The sequence below is a fragment of the Dermacentor albipictus genome, chromosome 1, assembly GCF_038994185.2.
Source record: "Dermacentor albipictus isolate Rhodes 1998 colony chromosome 1, USDA_Dalb.pri_finalv2, whole genome shotgun sequence".
Classification (NCBI taxonomy): Eukaryota; Metazoa; Arthropoda; class Arachnida; order Ixodida; family Ixodidae; genus Dermacentor; species Dermacentor albipictus.
Window position 1 is genome coordinate 422,904,308 of NC_091821.1, and position 10,193 is coordinate 422,914,500.

Here is a 10,193-nt window from a genome sequence, read left to right on the forward strand (position 1 = left end):
CTGGACCGGCCTATGTAATAGCAGAAGCACGGGAGATTGATTCTGCGGCAAGGACGGATTAGGGTAGTGCGTGACCTCGCGCCGACAATTTACAACGGCGTGCCTACCCTATAGCTGAATAGAGCGAAGGCCCAATTATTCCATTCTAATGCGACAAATGCGATACGCTAGACTACAGGACCCTCACGGCGCTTAAGTTTATCACGCGCACCATAATAATTTCTGAAAGTACCCTTCGCATATTGCCGAATGTAGACTAGTGCTGCAGTTTGCATTTTGTCTGGCGAGGGCACTATAGGAGTAATATTCAACTTAACGCCTGTCACTTCTAGCTCCATTTATAGTTTTAGATTTTACGCAGGACCATGCAAGGCAGGTATTCTGGAGAATTCTTGAAAAACATATCACTCCAGAGAAGTATATCTGACTCATCAATTATATGTATAGTCGCTTAGGGTGCACTTAGGGGACGCATCTTACTACAGTTTAATTTGGTACAACTTACGCTTTTTTTTCTACATTACCTAGCAAAAAGGAATAGCTATTAGATATGAACCGTTGCGCAGATATCTATTCGGGGAAACGCTAGCATAGAGGCATCTAATGCAAATTTACGCTGCTACTAGCGCTTGAATACTACTGCTTTGTCTGCCTCAAGAGTGAGCGATCCAGTGCGAAGAGTCAAGGGGGAATATTCGCAACCTTCTTCGTTTAAATTCAGCTACCAAGTGACTTTGCCGAACCTCAGTGCAGCCTGAGGTTCGGCAAAGTATATATGAGATGTATGGAAACGCTGTTCACGTGCTTTCCCAAAAATGTGCCTCCTTAGACTCTTAGTGGAGAGTGCGAGTATAGAGCACTAACATTCCTCTACACACCGTGTTTTCCTCGGCGCCTCATTCATAACGGTGAACTACACACCAAAACACCCAAATTTGAGCTGTTCCTCCTGTTTTCTCCTTCAAGTATCGCATTTTTTAACGCGGTTCACTATTATGTAGACAGCTCGTGTCACGCCTACACGAATGCAGCTGGGAAGATCATACTACAGAGAAACTTATTATATGTTAATCCGGCTGCTGAAACCAGAAGGCGCACATTTTCGTCGGCGGAACGATAGAATTCATACACGCCGGGTTCCTGCCTCCTTACCAAGCAACAGTCCACGCCGCGCTTATTGGCGAAGCGCAGTCGACGAGCCTACGAGTGTGAGCGTAAGACGCCTGCATCTGACGCGCTTTAATTGTAACGCACGAAACAAACTGTCATAATACGACCCCGCCCTCAGCAAAACAAGTGTCTGCAAGGCGCTTTATACAAAGTAGGTGCGTTCGAATAGTAAATTTTGAGACCGAATCGAGTACGAATCGATTAGAGCCGGAAGCGAATAGAATAGGGGATCGGTTCTCGAATAGTGAGTGGCTTTTTCGTCCATAATGTAAAACAATGTTTGCATTCTAGTATGGGCAACATTAGCAAGTTTTTGTGCATAATTGCATCGCACATTATCAGGCATGCTTAATCAAAAGCACAAAGTCATGCATTATCAGAATAAAGTCTTAAAAGGTGGCGCTGTGAGCCAGCTAGAATCAGTGTATACTTTCTAGATTAAATCGGAAGTTCGCCTCGACTGCAAAGATGGCAGAGCTAAAAAAACTTCACCGACGACTACGATACTCCCTAACGCGAAATTTGAGCGCAGCCCTATACGTGTTTCATTTCGCGATATATTAGAGAGCTTTAGTTTAGGGGACGCAAGCCGCTTGCGTCTCCTAAACTAAAATTCTCTACTGGCTGGCGCGGACAATCTGTCTCCTTGCGGCACATCGCAAACGCGTGGCGAAGTGTGGCGCGACTACCTCGCTATAACCGGGAGATCGCGAGAGGCAGCGCGTGGATGACGCGTGAATGCAATGTGAATAACTTCCACATACACCCGAGACTGCAGTATACAGATGGTTTTCATTGATGTGTGTACAAGTTCGGTCTAGTAAGGTACGGAGCAGTATCAGCTAAGGATCTCGACACCTGACGTGTCGCCACCAAGATGCATACATTGCATTTTGAATAGCAATGGCCGCAAATCGGCGAGACGCAAAGGCACAGAGTGAGACAGGACGAACGTTCAGCGTTAGTTCAGCGTTGAGTCCCGTGTGCTTCTCTCCAAGCGTGTCCTAGCTTCGCGCAGTTGTAATTACATAGTGCAATTACACAAGCTAGCCAGGATTTGCTATGTATCCTTAAGCTCACGCCGTGTCTTGAAAAAAAAGATGTGACCTGTGCGCGAGTTTGTGCAGCATACATGAGGATCACAAAGCTGAATAAAATGCAGTCGTCCTGTGTTGTTTAGCTGACTTTCACTGTTTCGAAGTTTTCGGCCATGAAACCTTCACGCTTTCTTGCGAGAGAAGGAGACGATACACAACACGCGTCTTGGAACGGTGTGGCGCGCTGACAGTCAAAACGAATGTGCCGTATTCTATACACTCTCAAAGTCTGGCACATACTGTCAAATTTCTTCGTCTGTGTCACCAGATTTGGTCCACTCAAAACGCAAAACGTGGCGAAATTCAACAAGGCGACATTGTATGCGTCATTCTGAATCACCGCACTCCGGGAAGTCGTGCTCAAGATTGACCTGGAACGGCGCAACCTGGCCTCTGCTGCAATGTTGCTCTTTACTTCCTCTCTGTCTGCAAGTCACGCCTGGAATTACGTGCGCGATAACGCCGCCAAATGGGTTGATTTCGCCACGTTCAGAGCACTTGTGCAGTGGCCTATTGTCGGCGCCATGATGACAGCACATACAGTTATCGGAGCTTCCCCGTTGTACTTGGGTTCGAGGCAACATTGAGCAGAAAACCGAGGATAATGCCACGGTGAATTTGCCATAATCTTAATCCATAAGAAAGGGGACGCCAAAGAGTTGAAAAATTATAGACAGATCAGCTTACTCTCCGTTGCCTACAAACTATTTACTAAGGTAACCACAAATAGAATCAGGGACACCTTAGACTTCTGTCAACCAAAGGACCAGGCAAGATTTCGTAAAGGCTACTCAGTAATAGACCATATTCACACTGTCAATCAGGTGACAGAGAAATGTGCGGAATATAACCAACCGTTATATCTAGCTTTCATTGATTACGAGAAAGCGTTTGATTCAGTCGAAACCTCAGCAGTCATGCAGGCATTACGGAATCAGGGTGTAGACGAGCCATATGTTAAAATAGTGAAAGATATCTATAGCGGCTCCACAGCCACCGTAGTCCTCCATAAAGAAACCAATAAAATCCCAATAAAGAAGGGCGTCAGGCTGGGAGATACGATCTCTCCAATGTTATTTACAGCATGTTTGCAGGAGGTATTCAGAGACCTGGATTGGGAAGAATTGGGGATAAGTGTTAATAGAGAATACCTTAATAACTTGCGATTCGCTGATGACATCGCCTTGCTCAGTAACTCAGGGGACCAATTGCAATGCATGCTCACTGACCTGGACAGGCAAAGCAGTAGGGTGGGTCTAAAAATTAATCTGCAGAAAGCTACAGTAATGTTTAGCAGTCTCGGAAGAGAACAGCAGTTTACGATAGGTAGCGAGGTACTGGGAGTCGTAAGGGAATACATCTACTTAGGGCAGGTAGTGACTGCGGATCCGGATCATGAGACGGAAATAATCAGAAGAATAAGAATGGGCTGGGGTGCGTTTGGCAGGCATTCTCAGATCATGAACAGCAGGTTGCCGTTATCCCTCAAGAGAAAAGTGTATAATACCTGTGCCTTACCAGTACTCACCTACGGGGCAGAAACTTGGAGGCTTACGAAAAGGGTTCTACTCAAATTGAGGACGACGCAACGAGCTATGTAAAGAAGAATGATAGGTGTAACGTTAAGAAAAGAGCAGATTGGGTGAGAGAACAAACGCGAGATAATGACATCTTAGTCGAAATCAAGAAAAAGAAATGGGCATGGGCAGCACATGTAATGAGGAAGGAAGATAACCGATGGTCATTAAGGGTTACGGACTGGATTCCAAGGGAAAGGAAGCGTAGCAGAGGGCGGCAGAAAGTTAGGGTGGGCGGATGAGATTAAGAAGTTTGCAGGGACAACATGGCCACAAGTAGTACATGACCGGGGTAGTTGGAGAAGGATGGGAGAGGCCTTTGCCCTGCTGTGGGCGTAGACATGATGATGATGATGATGATGATGATGATGATGATGATGATGATCTCGAGGGCTAAGCCGTCTTGCCTTGGGGTAAACACCTTCAGCCCAGGGTAAGGCCTACTACGACTAGCAGAATTTGCGCCAGGGCTGAAGCGCTATTTGGCGTGAAATTAGCCTATCGCTAACGAAATTCTGAATACGAGCTTGTTGGTAAGATTTTCTTTGAACAAAACATACACACACAAACACAGCGCTCTATGCGTGTGTATTTGCCGCTCGCTTGCCTCGTCTTTAGCACTGTTCCCTTCAAAGCTGTTACAAATGCTTTTCTTCTTCCCCGTCTCTCGGTGCAGGGTCTTCGCGCGCAAAGCACAAGAAAGACCGGCGCAGCGCAGCCCAGCCCCAGCGCCGCCTCCGGATTCCCTCGAGGGCAGCCGCGGCAGCGGCGGTGGAAAGTGGTGGCTCGCCCACGGTGGACTACGTCCCCATTCACCGAGCAACAGCAACAACGAGTCCGCCACCACGGCACACCGCCATCCCCCCACCACGGAAGCGGTGCGCGGCAGCCTCTCCGGGTTTCCGGCACGCAATCTCAAGCGCAACACGCACAAACACACACACACACACACACTCGCGCGCGCACACTCGCACACTCACCGACACGCGTATGCGAGGGAGAAAAAGAAAAGAACTCCAGAAGCCAGACGCAATGAGAACCTCGTTCCCTCTCTGAGTGTTCTACAGCGAGACAGTGTTAGACAATCGGCCCTCTGGCGCGATGGGGACACGTGTTAGCAACTCACGCTCGTCCGAGACGAGAAGGCGAGCTCCGGTTGTCGAATCTGCTGCCTCACGACCGTGTGCCCTGATACTTTGGTGCTCTGATTGCCTCTTCCAGAGAGTTGGCGAAAAAGCCGTATTCGCGTGATAACGAAACTTCACTTTGTAATTCTCTTCTTTTCCCAACTTCAACCGGAGCTATCTCGGCTGCAGATGGGCAAATGTGGGGTAATCCGGCCCGATAGCGGAATCTCCCTGGCCGTCTAATAAATGCAAACGCAGTCAAATGTTCAGTGCACCCCTACAGACTACTCGTAAGTGGCTATGCATTAGTTGCCACGAACTTTCGCTGCTCCGAGGCATACCAGACATTCAGTGATAACTGTCGTTCTTGTTGCAATTCGTGTCCCTAAAGCTAGAGAAACGCATATGACATCCGTTCGGATCGCTTGTTTCTACATCTAAATAAAGCAGTTGACAAGTATACAAGCGTGCCAAAACTTGCTTGCGGCTATCGCTGAAGAATTCACCTGTTGTTGTTGCACCAGGCAATGGTATCGCAAAGCGAACTCCAAAGTGAGCAACGAAAGAAGAGTCGTTGAAAGTAATTGGCAAGTACTACCCTATATTTCTAAGCAAAATTTCGCGAGGCAAGCGAAATGTTTCCGCCTGATAGGTTACTCAAGTTAAGCTTGCTGTCCCATCTGAGTATTACAAGTGCCCAAAAGAGCTTCGTGCTTTCAAGCGGTATCATGCGGATGAAAATAAGAGAAATGAAGAAAAAGAAAAGAATGCACCCAAGCGGGTCCACCTATAGATACTGTTGACTCCTCGACAGGGTTCTCTGGCGTCTGGCGCTAAGGCGCAGCATAGAAATAAAACAGGATATATTTACGGCAAGAGGCCGGATAATCCAGCCTTTCGAGGGCACAACACTCCCACACACAGACAAACGGAGGCATTTAACACCACACACACAAAACCAAGAACACGTCGATGTAACAGCACACACCAAGCAGGGAAGAGAAAGAAAAAAAAGCTACTAAAACAAAAATGAGAAGAAGAAGAAGTTGAAGAAGAAGAAGAAGAAGGCTTCTGCTACAACGACGGAGGATACCACCCCCTTCGTGGAACATTTCGTTTCTTCGACTAGTTCTTCGTCGTCTAGGTATCGAGGTGGGCCAATCCCAGTGCTTCCTTCGCGACGACGCCAACAACATAAAAGCGCGCCGCACAACCACACCGCCGTGAAAAAAAAAAGAAAATGGGAGAAAGAGAGAGAGAGGGAGAGAAAGAAAATGTTGTGCCGGAGACCCGCGGGGAGAAGTAGCAGTGCCGACGCTGCCGCCGCATCAAAACAGAAGACGACGAAGACAACCCGTGTGCCTCCACTCAGCCACCGTACGACGACAACAAAGAGAGAGCAACATCGCCAAAAAAAAGGACACACAGTGCGGCAAGGAGACGCTGATCGTAGTGTACAGAGACAGAGAGCCCGCCACTACTACACAGCCGAAAGAGGAAGAAGAAAAAAAAAAGAAACACTTTGCACGAGCGCGAGATGGCAGCGCCGCCTCCGCTTAAGGGCTCAAGACTCTTGTGTTTCCCATCCCCCCACCGACCTCCTGGTTATCGGGAGAGTGAGAGAGACAGCTTATACGATATATATATATATATGTACATGTATATGGTGTATATGTATACATACGTGTGTGCAAAGACGGGAGCAGGCTATAGCAGCAGAAAACACCGACGAATTCCAAAGCTAGGTCAACTCTTGCCATTGTTGCTTCGTTTTTCCTTTTTTCGTTTTCGCATTGCGCTGCACAGCCGACACACACATACGTGACGGCGCAGTTGGGCACACATACGCACGCGCGCACACACAAAGCGAAGCCTCGGCCAGCTGCTAGCGCGACGCCGCCTTGTGGCACACTCCCTCACTCCTAGCTGATTCTCTGCTCTACGCACACAACGGTACTTGTGCGGCCACGCATGGCCGCAAGGTACGTTTTCTTTGTCCCTAAAGTGATCACAATGTCCATTCGCAGCGTAAGGTACGCGACGAGTGTAGGTCGTCAAAGGATATATAGCCGTGCCATCGTAACCTAGATTCGAATTCAAAAGGCCGTTCGTGTGCAAAATCGCTGTGTAAAAGCTGATTGAAGCCAATCTTGATAGCGGGAAAGACAAGTACGAACGCGCTCGGCCATTGCCAAGCAGTTATGAACAGGACGGTGAAGCTGTAAACACTGGCCGTCTCCCAACAGGTGTCCTGGTAAGGACTATTTGAACTTCGGGTACTCTGGCACCGAGGCGTCTCACCTAACCAAACCGCTGCAGAAGAAGGTGCAGTCAAACTTCCGCATAGTAGCATTGCGTACAGTGAATATCCGTTTATAGTGCAGTAAATGTAACCCTTGGTTCTCATAGTGTTTCTACGCTATATATGATGAGAGAAATGGATGCAGTGAGGTTCCGATTCCAGCGAGCCAGTAACAACCAACACTAGCGACCTTAACAGCGTTATAACACGTTAGAAACGCAATCAATGTTTTTGGCCATTGTGTTACTATCCGAGCCAACCGAACCTAAAGACCATTATTGGTTAGGAGTGCGGTGCGCGGAAAAGACACTTCAGTCTGATATTGGTCTACATTTATAGTTTGCGCGCTTACTCGTATTTTCAACGCTTCGAAGCGGGGCTGTTGAGTGAGATACTCCGGCTTAACTCCGCTTGTTAAGAAACAATGCGGCACATATTTATGTTATTCATTACTGGTTTACGATGTCGATGTTTTGCCCCACTTCGAATTTCAATATAGCTCGTACGCGCAGAGCCGAGTGAGCAAGATTTCCCGTATGCCTTCATGCGAACGGCGCAGCCAACCCCCAGGAACACGTGCATGGCACGCCTGTTTTACGACATAGAAAACGTACAGGCCATTCTCGCTACGGCACTACGTCCGGATTTAGATTGATAGCTGCCCACGGTCAGCTTTCAGTATCACGTTAATTATTGCCAAACGCGCAATGGACTGGACAGTGACGCAACGTGGAGAAGCAAACTTTACAAAGACGGAAAGGGCTGGAACGTAAACCTGCGGCGCTCAAGCGTCTGGATCTCAGCTTGAAGCGCTAACCCCCGAGGATTACATTACGCGAAATGCTAGGCTTTAGGAGCGCTCACTTTGATGCTTTGACAGAGACCATTGGAAAGGGTCTGCTTGCGCTATGCGTTTCTGGGTGATGCATAAGCAAGGCTGACTTCCGTAACAGGAATAGCTGAATCCTGCCAAAACCACGATTTGATTATGAGGCAAAATTAATTTTGACCACCAGAGGATATTTAACGTGACCCAATGCACAGAACAAGGGCGTTTTTGAACTTTGCCCCCACCGAAATGCGGCCGAGATTTGACCCCGCGACACCGTGCTTAACAGCGCAGCACCATAGCCGCTAAGCCACCGTGGCGGGTACAGCAATGACTGGCAAGGAGACGGTTTCGCTTCTTCAAGACGCACGGCCGACAAATCTACCTCAAGCCTCGTATCATGACGCAGATAAATGAAAGCACGGTGTAACGACACGCTAGCACATGAATTCGGCAGCCTCGAATGAAGTAAGCAAAAAAAATAAAGAAATGGTGGACAACTTGGAAAGGTGCGTTAGTAAAACGAGTCCGCGCAGAGCAGCGTAAGAGTCGCGCAACTTCAGCAAAATTAACATAACGGCGTACTAAACATCTCCAGCGCGGTCTGCGAATTCGGTACCAATATTTCCTACAATGTACGAGAGTCAGGCATGAAGTGGTATCGTCATGCAACGCAGCCATGAATAGAAGAGCAGGGGGAATAATAAACCGGACAAGGTTTTAGAGATTCATGTTTTAATCGTAGCGCGAGAACTTACACAGGACAAAAAAAAATAACAGAACGACCGGACAGCACTTTGTTCATTCAGTGTCTTTCTTTCGTCCTGTGCAGATAGATCTTCGCGCCATCCTTCAAACACGAATGCAAGGTGATGCCCTTGCAGGAACCAAAACGCGACAGACAGACAGACAGACAGACAGACAGTGGCGCGTCTCTTAGCAGCCGCAGGTGCGAGACACGGGAGCGAGAGGAGACCCCTCCCCTCCTCGCTACACACACACACACGGAGACAAATAAACCGCCAAGATTTAGAGCACTGCGCGCAACCAGGCGGGGGCTGCCAGAGGGGCAAGCGTTTTCTCGGACGTGTCACAATAACTGTCACTGCACCGCGGCGCAAACGAAAGAAAGTGACCATGCATGGAAGCGGTAACGGGTGGGCGAGTGCGGGCCGAAAACGAAGCTTCTTCCGACGAACGGACTTCTCGCCCATTGCCGGTCCCGTTTTTTTTTTTTTCTTCCCCTTCTGCCGCGCGACTGCGTCGGCTCCGACTGACTGACCGCGCTGCTGGCCGCTCCACGAGCGCTGGGGGTGCCGGCCATTTGTCACTGTCCGTCGCTATTGGTCACCGTGGCGTTAACGTCAGCGCGCTCGCCGTGGTGGCCCCGGCCAAAGGCAGCGCCTCCCTGCTCCCACAAACCTCTTTTCCCCGAGGCGGCAAAGGCGCCTGTCTGCTCTACAGAGAACGGAGGGAACTAGCTTGCTAGGCCTCAGCGTTGCGTTGCCACTGGAAAAAAAAAGAAGAGCCGGCGGACGCTAAGGGGAGGAAGCGGGTGGTGGGGGGGAGGTGGGCAATGCCGGCTGAGCGAGACGAAATCAAGGGAAGGAGGGGGGGGGGGGGGAGGGTTGCGATTGTGCGGCGCCGCATAGGCCCGAGACGGCGCGCACAAAGGGAGGCAGGCGAATTGGAGCAGAAAGAAAAAAAAGAACGGGAAAATGAGGAACAATAAAATCGAGAGAGGGAATGACTCGATCGCATAGTAGGCGAACGGCCACGTGCTTACTCGTGGAGCGGGTAAAGCAAAAAAAAAAGAAGTGGGGAGAAGTAGGGAGATAAGGGGGAGAGCGAAGGAGGTAAAGGAAGGCAAGTGGATGCCTCTATTATCAGGCAAATCCCGCTCCACGACAGTAAACCCAGTTCGGCGCGCAGGAAGCGACTGCGACCCCCCCTTCCTATAAACGGGGCCGCCCGACGTTTGGGCTGCGAAGCGCCTTCACAAAAGCGAGCGCAGAGGGAACGATTGTGCGAGCGCGCCTCCCCGGCAGCGCCGAGCAGCAGCAGCAGCAGCGGCAGTCCGCATCGCGCTCG

General features: G+C 49.4%; 1 protein-coding gene across 1 annotated transcript in view; it reads left to right on the forward strand.

Annotated features, from left to right (window-relative positions):
* The window catches only part of LOC135896948 (uncharacterized), a 183,355-nt gene extending 173,727 nt beyond the window's left edge, over nt 1-9,628 (forward strand). Inside the window, exon 4 of the mRNA XM_065425499.2 lies at nt 4,521-9,628. The gene's annotated coding sequence lies outside the window, so the exon portion shown is untranslated. The remainder of the gene's footprint in view (nt 1-4,520) is intronic.
* The last annotated feature ends 565 nt before the right edge of the window (nt 9,629-10,193 follow it).